The sequence below is a fragment of the Theobroma cacao genome, chromosome 7 (genome assembly GCF_053813885.1).
Source record: "Theobroma cacao isolate CCN51 chromosome 7, ASM5381388v1, whole genome shotgun sequence".
Classification (NCBI taxonomy): Eukaryota; Viridiplantae; Streptophyta; class Magnoliopsida; order Malvales; family Malvaceae; genus Theobroma; species Theobroma cacao.
Window position 1 is genome coordinate 5,989,997 of NC_142645.1, and position 12,036 is coordinate 6,002,032.

A 12,036-nucleotide genomic window follows, 5' to 3' on the forward strand; every position below is an offset into this window, starting at 1 on the left:
TCTCAAGGATGCTTTCCAAGACTATGGGATTGTTGTGGATGTGTATCACCAATCGGAAGCTACCAAATAGAGGCAAACGTTTGGATTTTGGTTTCGTCAGGTATAGATCTTAAGAAGAGATGGAACAAGCGATAAGATTAAGCCAAAGCAGATTCCTAGAAGGTGAAAGAGTTAATGTGAGGAAAGCGACCTAGACGTTCAAGAGTGTAACATTGTCTAAGGCAAACAAAACCCAATGAACAACACTAGGAACCACCTCAGCGGTCCAAAAATGTAACATCTCAACGAGCTCGTTTAAGGACGTCGTTTCGCAAAACACAGATGAAGGTAAGAGGCCATGTTCAAGTGAAGGTAGAAGAGATGAGATTGGTAAGGTTGAAAAAGACGGTCCTAGAGTTGCCTAGGAAAATAAAAGGGAGTGACCATTATCCATCCAAGTGGATATTGTAGCAAAGGAATGGGAATGGCTATGTAGGAGTGCTGTTGCATTAGTGAAAATGAAGTCCCCAGTAGACAGTTTCAATGAAGCTTGCTTAAACAAGGTATTATTGTTAGGATAAAGCAACTTGGCCTTTTCAGAGTAATGCTAACCTTCCTAAATGTAGGGGATATGAGAAAGGCAATTGAAAAGGAAATAAATAAATTAGGTGATTGGTTCATTTCTATTACCTTTTATGAAATGGTCTAAGAAAAGAGGGGGGAATTAAAATGGGTAAAAATTGGGAATTTGTCACCTAATCTCTAGTGCCTTAAGGTGATTAAATGGATTGGGAACATGTGGGGATCAATTATCAGAATGAGCGAAGCTACTCAAAAGTCTATGTGATGTGCTTATTAAGCAGGATATAGGAAATTTTATTCTGTAATGGCAGGAAGTGATTTTGAATGGGAGCAAAGTGGTTTTGAAATTCACGTATGAGGCACCCCATGAAGGTGATAAGTTTGCAGCTAGCATGGAGGAATAGATTGAAGAGACAACTGGAAAATAGGAAAATGGTGAGACAAACGATGGTCGTTCCTAGTTGAAAATAGGAAGAGTACATGTGTCTTTTCAAAAAGTTAATTTTAAATTCAAATTGAGGGAGCAGTTAGTTTCAAACACTGTGTAGATTTCTTTAGAAGGCTTTGAGAAAGTGGACGATAAGATCACATAAGTAGGAATGGACCTAGGTTAAAGTCTCTAGTTCAAATAAATGAAGGAAGTGGGTCATCAAATGGACTTGACTACAGTCTATATATGTTAGTTGGGAAGATAAATTGTATGGTTTGGGTGGACAATATGATGCGATTGGGTTATATGAGACAATTACTCATAATAAGTTAACTATTCATAATGAGATTAAGCTTGAGGATTATAGGAAAAATGATGTAAATAGAGAGGTTGAGACAACCAATTATTTGAACCCTTTTACACTTAATGAAATAATGGGTGAGGATAATAACGTGAGATCCAAATTGAAAGAAAATCAAGAATAAGGGATCATGAGAAATGAGGGAATGGAGAATCGTAGGGAAAATTGTTTGAGGACTGATGACACAAAGGAAATGCATCAAGACCAAACGTGGATAGTGAAGATGATGAAATCCGAATAGAAGAGAATAAAGGGGGTGATAAACTACAGGTAGAAGCCATGGGACAGATTGGTGACATTGTGGTGACAAAGCATATGGAGATGGATGAAAAGACTAAGGCATTGAGTAACTTAAAAGGTAAAGGTGTGGAGAAGGTAGCATTGGTTGTAAGGGTAAGTAGACCCTAGGTAACAAGAGGTAGAAGAGCAGCAAAAGGGAGAGAGAGAAAGAAAAATGCGTCGTGTAGTGGTAAGAAAAGGGCCAGAGTCAGCTCAAACGACTCACACATCTTTAATGTTGTGTCTTCTTATAGTGATATTTCAAGAAGAAATAATAAGATTAGAAAAGAAGTAGAATGCACATTAGAGGTCGCAAAAAATTTAGGCATGGCATTTGAGATGAGAGATACCGAGATGATTGAGGTTTTCATTGTAATGGAAAGGGAGGATGTTGACATGGTATGAGAGTAGAGCATCAAATTAGGTACTAATTTTGGGTTATTTAATCTTGTTGTTATGATTAGAATTTCTTGAAATATCAAATGACTATAGGAAAAATTGAAAAAGAAAACGGCGGTGAAGAAAATGATCTTTAAACACAGAACTGCTTCTGTTTTTTTACAAAAGACTAAACTAAGTGAGCTTAATGATAGAATGGTTAGTGGATTATGGAATAATGGTTCATATAATTGGGTAGGAGCAAAGGCTGTAGAGGCTGCTGTTGGTTTGTTATCGAGTTGTAGTGAAGACCATCTGGTAATCAAATACAAAGATGTGAGCATGAGGTATATTTTGTTAATTAAGAAACTGAAAGGCAGCAACATAACTTATGGTTTGGCTAACGAGTATGCCCTTAATAATGAGGGGGAAAGAGTTATTAAAGGCTATCAAAGAATGGAATGTTGTTTGGTGTATTGGGGGGATTTTAATGCAGTAAAAGGTATTGAGGAGAGGCATGGTTGCAATTTGACAAATTGATCAATGGATGTTTTCAATAATTTCATTGAAGACTTGGGGCTGATGGATTTACCAATGGTTGGGGTAGAGAAAGGCAAAATGTTAAGGCTAGTAGGCTGGATCAGTTCTTGGTAGCAGTTGAGATAACTAAATCATTCCCCTACCTGGTACAAAAATGTATTTTTCTCTATTTCGAATATTCTCCTATTTTACTTTGTTTGACTAACTTTAATTATGGGCCCAAACCTTTCTATTTCTTCAATTTTTGGCTTGATGAATAAGGGTTTAGTGATATGTTTGGTGTGACCTGGAATGAAATTGGTCACTTAAGAAAACGAAGGGCTATTATGTGGAACCGCCTTAAGGCATTGAGGAGACTATTCAATAATGGTAGAAAGATAATGTGGTTAACATCAATGAACAGTTTAATATTCTAGAGGAAGAAATTCAATAGATCATGTTGGAAATACAACAAGGAAGAAATGAAGTTGTCAACAAAGAGCAGTTATGGATAAAAGAAAACGACTATGGCAGCTCTATAGAAAAAAAGAAAGGGCATGGCACCAAAAGTCTTGAGCTAAATGGTATTTAAAGGGTGATCGAAACACAAGATTCTTTCATAGCTTAGCATCAAGACGGATGAGAACTAATTTTATTGAAAGAATTTTCGTTCATGGAAACGAGTTAGAAGAACTAAGGGAAAAAAAAGATGAGGTTGCGAGACATTTTGAGGATTTATATGCTGTCAAGATGACTTACAGCCTGAAAGAATTAAATTGTAGTTTTAATAGATTGAAAGAACAGTCTATGTAACCGTTTGAAAAACCTTTTTCGGAGAAAGAGGTATAAACAGTGATTGAGAGTTGTGACGGTGATAAAGCCCAAGGCTCGGATAGATTTAGTCTTGCATTTGTGAAGTCGTAATAAAGAGTCATGAAAAATGACATCATGAAATTTATTAAGGATTTTTCCTATAAGGGAGGGATGCATAAAGAGGTATACACTTCCTTTGTTACCTTGGTACCTAAATATGACATCTCAAGTGGGCTTAACAACTTTCAACCCATTTGCTTGGTTGGGAACCTTTATCAAATGTTACTAAATTGCTGGCATGGAGACCGAGAGATGTTATAGAAAAAGTTGTCAATGCAGATCAGTTCGGGTTTATCAAGGGAAGGCAGATTTTGGACTATTTTTTCATTGCGAATGAGATGGTAAATCTCATGAAGAAAAATAGGGTGGGAGGATTATTATTTAAAGTGGACTTTCAAAAAGCTTATGACAATGTGGCATGAAACTTAATGGATTAAGTGATGGGATTGATTAGGTTTGGAGGCAAGTGGAGGCAATGAGTTAAAGGTTGTTTAAGGTTTGCATCTGTGTCTATACTGGTTAATGGTACGCTTACGAGGTAATTTTTGATGGCAAGGGGATTAAGGCAAAGATGTCCATTATTACCATTGCTCTTCAATATTGTGTTTGAGGCGTTTAGTTTGATGATGCATAGAGCTGTCCAATCTTAGATGGTTAAAGGGATAAGTGTGTGATCATCTGATGTCTTAGTCTTCCACCTCTAATACCTGAATGATACGGTAATTCTCACTCAACCATACTTTGATGATATTCTTAATATTAAACGTATTTTGAGATAATTTCAAGTAGTTTTTGGTCTTAAAATAAACTTTAGGAAGAGCCAACTGTTTGGGGTGGGAATCGATCAAAGTTTGGTGGCTTAATGGGCTAATAATATCTATTGTAAAGTGGGAGTCCTCCCCACAGTTTACCTTGAGATTCTGCTGGGGGTAAGTAATCCCTCAGTGAGCATGTGGCAGTTGGTTATTAAGAGGTTTGAGAGTAAATTGGTGACATAGAAAGCAAGATTGGTAATGTGTAGTTTACCTACTTTTTTTATGTCCCTCTTTAAAATGCTTGCAACTGTTAAACAAAATATTGAGCAAATGCAAATGAGGTTTTTGTGGGGAGGGGGGGGGGACCTAACTTAGTTAGAAACTTACATCATGTGAAATGGGAAAATGTGCGTAAATGTAAAAATATAAGGGGGTTTGGTATTTTAGAATTGGTACTTAAGAGTAGGATACTACTCAACAAATGGGTATGGTGATATGGAAATGAGTCGGAAGGGCTATAAAGGAATATCATTGTTGAAAAAGTGCCATTGGATAAAAATAGGTTGATTTTAGGGGTGAGAAATAGGCGATGGCTTCAGGGATGTGGAAAAATATTGTTCAACTTTTGTCAAGGGTTGGTGAATATGGAAGTTTGGTCATTAATAGCATTGGACTTGCTGTTGGTAACGGGAAAAAAATGAGCTTTGGGAGAAAGAATGGGTGGAAGGCTTTATTTTAAAAAGAGCTTTCCCACACATTTCTACTTTAGCAAGTACGAAGGAAAATAGTATCAAGGAGTTTGGGGAATGGCATGAGGAGAATTAGGTGTGGCACATTGAGTTGAGAAGAAATGTTTTTGGGTGGGAAACGGAGCAATGGGAACAATTTAGGGTTGTTTTTGAAGAACAAGAGCTTGGGAAGGAATTTGAAGATAACTTGGTGTGGAAAAGCACTCTTAGTGGACAATATACCCATAGTAGCTTCTGCAAATTGGTGGTGAGTGTTGGTTCCACCAAGGAAAGGGTATGAAGAGACTTTGGGCCGATCTTGGTTCCTTTAAGGTAGAGATTTTTTGCTAGCAGTTGTTAAAAGGTCATCTACCTGTTAAAGAAGCTTTAGCACGAAAAGGAATTTTAAGCGAAGTGGTAACTGTGTGTTTGCTCTGTCGGTATGAAAAAGAAATGGTTTGAAAAAGAAACAATTAGTCACCTTTTCTTCGTTTTCCAGAAAACTTGGTTGATTTAGGAAATGTGGTGTGAACTTTGGAATATTCAATGGGCTTGTCAACGTGAACCGTTTGTTGTTTTTGAAAATTGGGTGGGCCTTAGCAGATATCTCAAAAACAATATGGTGTGGAAAATGGTGTTCTATGCTATCATTTGGACCATATGGCTTGTAAGAAATAATGTGGCTTTTAGGGGCAAGGAATGGGATGAGGTCCAGATTTTTGAACTTGTCAAGGCTAGAATGGCCTGTTGGATTAATGCACAATGGCCTAACCTTAGTGTCTTAATCGGAGACTTAGTGAGATTCCTAATAGCTAGAAATAACTCCACTAAGAGTAGAAAAAATAAAGTTGAAGTTCAATGGGCTAGATTGGAAGAGGGCTAACTAAAATTTAATTCGAACGATGCTTCTAATATTACTTCAAGCTAGTTTTTCCAAAAAGAAAAACTATGTTTTGAATTCACTTCAAGCTAATTAGTTAGAGGTACTTAATCTTAAATACTTGACTCTTCATTCCAAAAAAAAAAATTTACTTGACTCTTGGAAGATGAGTAGTACTCTTATGTAATAGTCTCAAGTCAACCAAAAGAGAGAATCTAATTACTGGCCTATAAATAGAGTTCTTGAGGGCATGCATGCCTTGCCAATTTTCTCTTCTAAGTATTCTTTTAGTTGATCAAGGACTCTCACATTTTTCCATTGTTGATTAGATGGAAAAAGCTTGGTTTGAATCTCTCTTGAGAAACAGAAATAGATTACCTAAACAAGTACCTCAATGGCCAAATTGACAAGCATCTCTTCAAAAAAAAAAAAAAGTTCCCGTTGTTACTTATGAAGATATCAAGGCTTATATCGACCGAATTGTTAATGGGAGGCTTCAAAATATCCTAACGGTTGAACCTTTCATTGAGTTCATCCCAAGCTATAGTTGTTCTTTTTTTATTTTATTTTTTTCTCATTATTTAAAAGTTCCATAATAATTCTTTAAAGTGACAATTTTTGAGTGCAGCATTAGTGCTTCTTGAGGGTAGCCAAAGTTGCTACTCTCACTGCTGAAAGCTTAGAGAAAAGAGTTTCTATCCTTATCTTGGTTAAGGCTATCATAAGAAAGTAAAAAACTTAAGACATTTTTTTTCATGGTTGATAGTTTCATGTTCGGATTTGAAGTTCTTAAAAGGCAGTTTTCGATCCAAGGTAATATGTCCTCAAATGCTAAGTGTTGTAATTTTGTTGGATGTTTTCAATACGTCATTACATTGATTAATGATGTTAATCTCCTATGCAAATTGGTGGACAAATATAAAGATCAAGTATTTTTTTATGAATTTTCAAGCACTTGAGCATTTTGCTTATTGATTGGTGCATGATCTTCTTGCTTAAAGAGTATGTTCAAATCCCCATTTCCTCAATTTCAAAAAAAAAATTATGAATTTTCAAACTATAAGTACCAAATAAAAAATTTGTCTATATATAATTTCAAATACAAATATGTAACTAAACACTTACAAGGATGCAGTACACTAGGAACTAAATAGTTAAGCCTTTTTTTGTCTTATAATGTTACAAACATATAAACGGCTTAGACAATGCCAAAGGAATGTTCGTTCTATTTATAAAACTAGAGTGTGAAACTCCATGTGGTGTAAAGGCAAAAATGTACACAACAAGCCTCTTTTTAAGTAGTCGCTTCCAAAACAGTATGGCTAGATTTTCCACAACACCTTTAAAGATGATCTTGTGCTTAGACACCAAGCAAAGCACGTACTGCCAATAACTTTCTGGTTTACTCTAGCATGATGATGTTTTAGAGATCAGTACTGTCTTTGCATCTGCTTTTGCAAGGTGCATCAAGTTCTTACAAGATTATTAGAAGGAGATGTGCTCTAACATAGGAATAGGTCACCTCAGCTATTAGATCACTGAGCCCGCATGCAGAAATGGCATGTCAATGATCCTATCTAGGCTTAATCCTGAATTGGCTGATATATTTGAACACATATTTGAGAATAAATTATGGGAAGGGATAATCAAGAAACTTTAGCCTAAAACAAAGTGTGTTGATGTCATTGTTATAGGTGGTATGAGCCAATACATACCTTTACTTGTTTTTTATTGTGGTGGATTGCCTTTACTTTTAACAGGCTACACCTCTTCTAAAGCATGCTTTAGGATCAATTTAAATCCTCTAAGCAAGCCTTTCTATGTTTATTACACATTTCTCCCGTATATGGCCTATTTAGAATTTCTCCCTGTGGCTAAAGAAAGCAGAGAAAAGGCTCAAAAACTCCAATTTAAGGGTGCTTCTAATTAGGAATCTATTGAATTGAGAATGGGAATGTTGAACCTATTGATCTTGCGTGTGAAGGTTGGTTAGTGTTACAAAGTTGTTGTCGCAACTTTGGCGGGTAAGATTCATTATTAGACTACAAACATACCTCATTTTATCCTTTTAATCAAAATGTTTTATTAAGAATTTGTCTTTTCGTTCTCCTTGTCTTTCCAAGTCCATATTTATATAGAATTGGAGATATTCTCAAGGTAACTAGTTTCCATAATAACTCTCCACAATTCCAATTTGTGGAGTGACAAAATGTGGTTTTGAGTATTAATATGGATAAAATAAGTGAAGCCGACCTCACAAAGGTGATCATGGATGTAAGGGTGGCTCAATAACTTAAAAGGTTTCAAGCAAAAAATTTAAATGAAGCCTTTTTTATTGAAATTAAGAAAAAAATTTTATTCTTCTAGCTTTTAAAGATGCAAAATTTCTACTTAACCTTTTATAATCAAGTTCTTTTAATATTTCTTTAATAATTTTTGATCCATTATTTTTATTACTTGTAAAAAATTATCAAGTGTTTTTTTTGAGATTGTATTAAACTTTCAATTTTTCTTTTTTAAGCTTTCAATAACTAGTTTCATATTTTTGATTTGACATATTCAAATATTTATTATTAAGTACAAAACATATTTAGCTGTTATAATTAACTTATATTTTTTAAATGACTAATATAAAATCAACACTCAAATTTTCTAATTCAAATAAATCAACTATCACATAAAATAAAGATAATATAACAATATAATATAAACTCTAAATTAAAGTAAAAAAGTATGCAAAGATTAAAACAATAGTATCTAATTGTTAAATGTTTATTACAAACTGCAAATGAAGCTCACGGCTTTATGAAAATTATAGCATAACAAACTTCCTATATATTTTTTGAAGGAAAATGAAGTTAAAGGAAAAAAGAGCAAATGAAGAAAGAAGAATTCAAAAGTCAATATTATAATTTGAAAAAAAATTGGTTTTATATATAGGAAAAAAATAGTTATTGGAAATATTAAACATATATTATGTTGGTTGATTGAAATAGGAAAATAGGTGGGGAAAAAATAGCTCTTGAAGATCATTAAATAGATATTATTGTTAGTTGATTGAAAATAGGAGAAATAGTTGAGAATTAATAGCATTGTAAGAATTGTGAAGTGATAAAATTAGAGATTTATTAGACACATAATTAAATAAATGAGCGGATATGCCATTTTATTAATTATCTTTGACTTTTATATATTTTTAATAAGAAATGAAATAATTAATTAAGAATTAATAAAGATATGAAACTGAGAGAAAATAAATGTTTATAAGGCATGAGAGAATAGGTAAATATTTTATTAGTTATCTTAATTTATATATATTTTTAATATAACAAATTATATTACATTATAAAAATATAGGGCCTCTCCAAATTTGAAACTTAAAGCCCGTGCTTGGGTCGCCTTACCTATGGGCCGGCCATGGATGCAAAACTCCTCTTCGAACCACTCAGATTGCTTTTGATTGCATATACTTGCTACTCTGACACTTCCTGTACACCAGGTTGAAATGTATTATTTTGGTAGCTTAAGCTAAAAGAAAGTAATATTGATCTCCTCCAACTTGATCCCAAGATAATGGAACAATGTTGCGCTAGAGTAGAAGAGTCGCTAGATTTTACTTATGGATTCGTTAGAAAGATCAATTTAATTGCACCATTAAAGATCAGGGTGGAAAAACTTGGCACATTTGATGCATTCATGGATTTCTATGTATCACAGGGGTCTTCGATTATCCAATACATGGACACCTTGTTGCCTTACATGTGAGGAAGCCATAGAAATATTGAATTCCAGGGTGGTAGGAAAGTCTTTCAGCCCCAAAACTTTTTCCTAAGGAGATCTTTTTAGTTCACTTTGTTCTGTGCAAGGAAAAGGCTAAAAATTGTGGAAGGTAGTTCGGCGAAGGTAAAAATAAATGTGGTCCTCTTTAATGTTTGTCAAAACATTGCTCTGTAACTTTGGAAAAATATGAAGATGGTTTTCAGTGAAGAACAGAAAACAGGAAGACGATCGAGCATGATGAGAGAGAAAGTATTTGCCACACAAAAACGATGGTTTGGCAATTGTTTCATTAACTTGAAAATTATATTCTATATAGACAGTTGGATGAGATAGAAATATAAAAACAATAACAAACCAGAAGAAAACATCTTGCATTCCAAAAACAAAGGAGTTTTGGGATTTGTGAAAAATTCCCTAGCACAAATATTAACAGACTCCCTAAATGGTGTAGTTTTAGTTAAAATTAAAAACACACCCTACAGACTTTAGCAGTAAATAATAAAAGTAACAACTTAAAAATGAAAAACATAACAAGAATTGAAAACAACATTGTGGACAACTCTATACGATAGCTTGACTTCTTCCTTTCAAAAACTATGCTTTTAACAAACCTCCATTAAAGACCTCCCATTGATAGCTTGATTGTAGATCAAATCTCAAGAACATGAATTGATCCTTGACCAAACTTTTTATGAAGATATCTGCAAGTTGTATATCAATACCATAGTGCTTCACTTTAATTTCTTCATCTTTAATAGCATCTCTAATGGCATGATATTTCACTTTGATATGTTTAGTCTTGCCATACTGAACAGGATTCTTAGGAATAGATATAGCTAACCTGTTATCAATAAAATGTGTAGTCCTCTTCACTTGTCTAAATCCCAAATCTTGTAAGACTTTCCTAAGCCAGATAAGATGGTTGACAACAGTAGCTGCTGCAATATACTCAGCTTTTGCTAAGGGCTAAGCAACAACTTCTTGTTTTTTAGAATTCTAGGAAAATATACCACTGCCAAATGAAAAACAGTAACCACCTGTACTTTTGGAATCATCAGTGTCCCCTGTCCAATCATTGCCACTCTAGCTAATCAAATCATGAGAATTCTTCTTAGTGAACTTCAAACCATATTCAACAGTTCCCTTAATATACCTTAACACTCGTTTGCCTCAATAGAAAGTGAGTTTGAGTAGGCTTCTGCATAAACTAGGAAAGTAGACTAACTGAAAACATGATATCAAGTCTTGAGGCAAATCAAATAAAGTAAACTTCCAACAATACTCCTTTATATTGAGCTTGAAGCATTTGAAGAACCATCTTCCTTTGTCAGTTTACAGTTTGCAGCTAATGGGGTTTCAACTAACTTACACCTTTCCATGTGGAATTTCTTCAGTATCTCATTTGCATACTTACTTTGATGAATGTAAATATGATTAGGAGTTTGAACAAATTGCAGACCAAGAAAATACTGCATTTGTCCTAAGTCTGACATTTCAAACTCACTCATAAGCTCAGCTTTAAAATCCCTTAACAAAGATTCCCTTGAGTCGGTAATAAGCAGATCATCCACATATAAAGGAATTACAAGTATATGTGAAACATCAGAAGTGCCTACATACAAGGTTGGTTCATTCACACTCCTTAGAAACCCTTTTGATATCAGATAAGTGTCTATCTTTTCATACCAGGCTTTGAGTGCTTGTTTCAACCCATAGAGAGCTTTTACCAGTTTGCAGACCTTTCCTTCATTTCCAAATGAGACAAAGCCTTCAAGTTGTTGAACATAAATGTCTTCATTTAGATATCTATTTAGAAAAGCATATTTAACATCAAGATGCCATATACTTCAACCTTCTTTGGTAGCCAATGCTATGAGCAATTTGATTGTGTTGTGTCTTGCTACTGGGGTCAATGTTTCCCAGCAATCAACTTTGTGAATTTGAGTATAACCCTTCACCACAAGTTTGCCTTTGAATATGTTAACTGAACCATCTACATTTAACTTGATTTTATAAATCCACTTGACACCTATAATGTGTTGATTTTATAAATCCATTTGACACCTATAATGTGTTGATCAACAGGCTTTTCTACCAGAACCCAAGTTTCATTCTTAAAAAACATCTCTATTTCTTCATTCATTGCTTGTATCCATCTTTCATCTTTAGCAACTTCACTGTAAGTTGTTGGTTCACAAATGGCAACATTACATTTGGCATATATGTCTTGCAGTGATTTGGTACCTCTCATTGCATAAATTTCATCCTCAATATCAGTATCTCGATCATCTTCAACAATAGTAAAATCATCATCTAGAGTTAAAACTCTAGATTTTCAACAGCAAACTTATCTTAGTTTTAACTTGACCTTTCATACAATCTAATATCTTTGCTAACAAAGATTTTGTTTGAATCAACACTGAACATCCTATAACCTTTTGACTTTTCACTATAGCTAATGTTAATGGCTATCTAACTTTTTACATCTAGTT

At 34.2% G+C, this 12,036-nt stretch overlaps 1 pseudogene; it reads left to right on the forward strand.

Moving 5' to 3' along the window:
- The first annotated feature begins 1,631 nt into the window (after positions 1-1,631).
- LOC108662732 (indole-3-acetic acid-amido synthetase GH3.17-like) lies at positions 1,632-9,596 on the forward strand (annotated as a pseudogene).
- Positions 9,597-12,036: the final 2,440 nt, after the last annotated feature.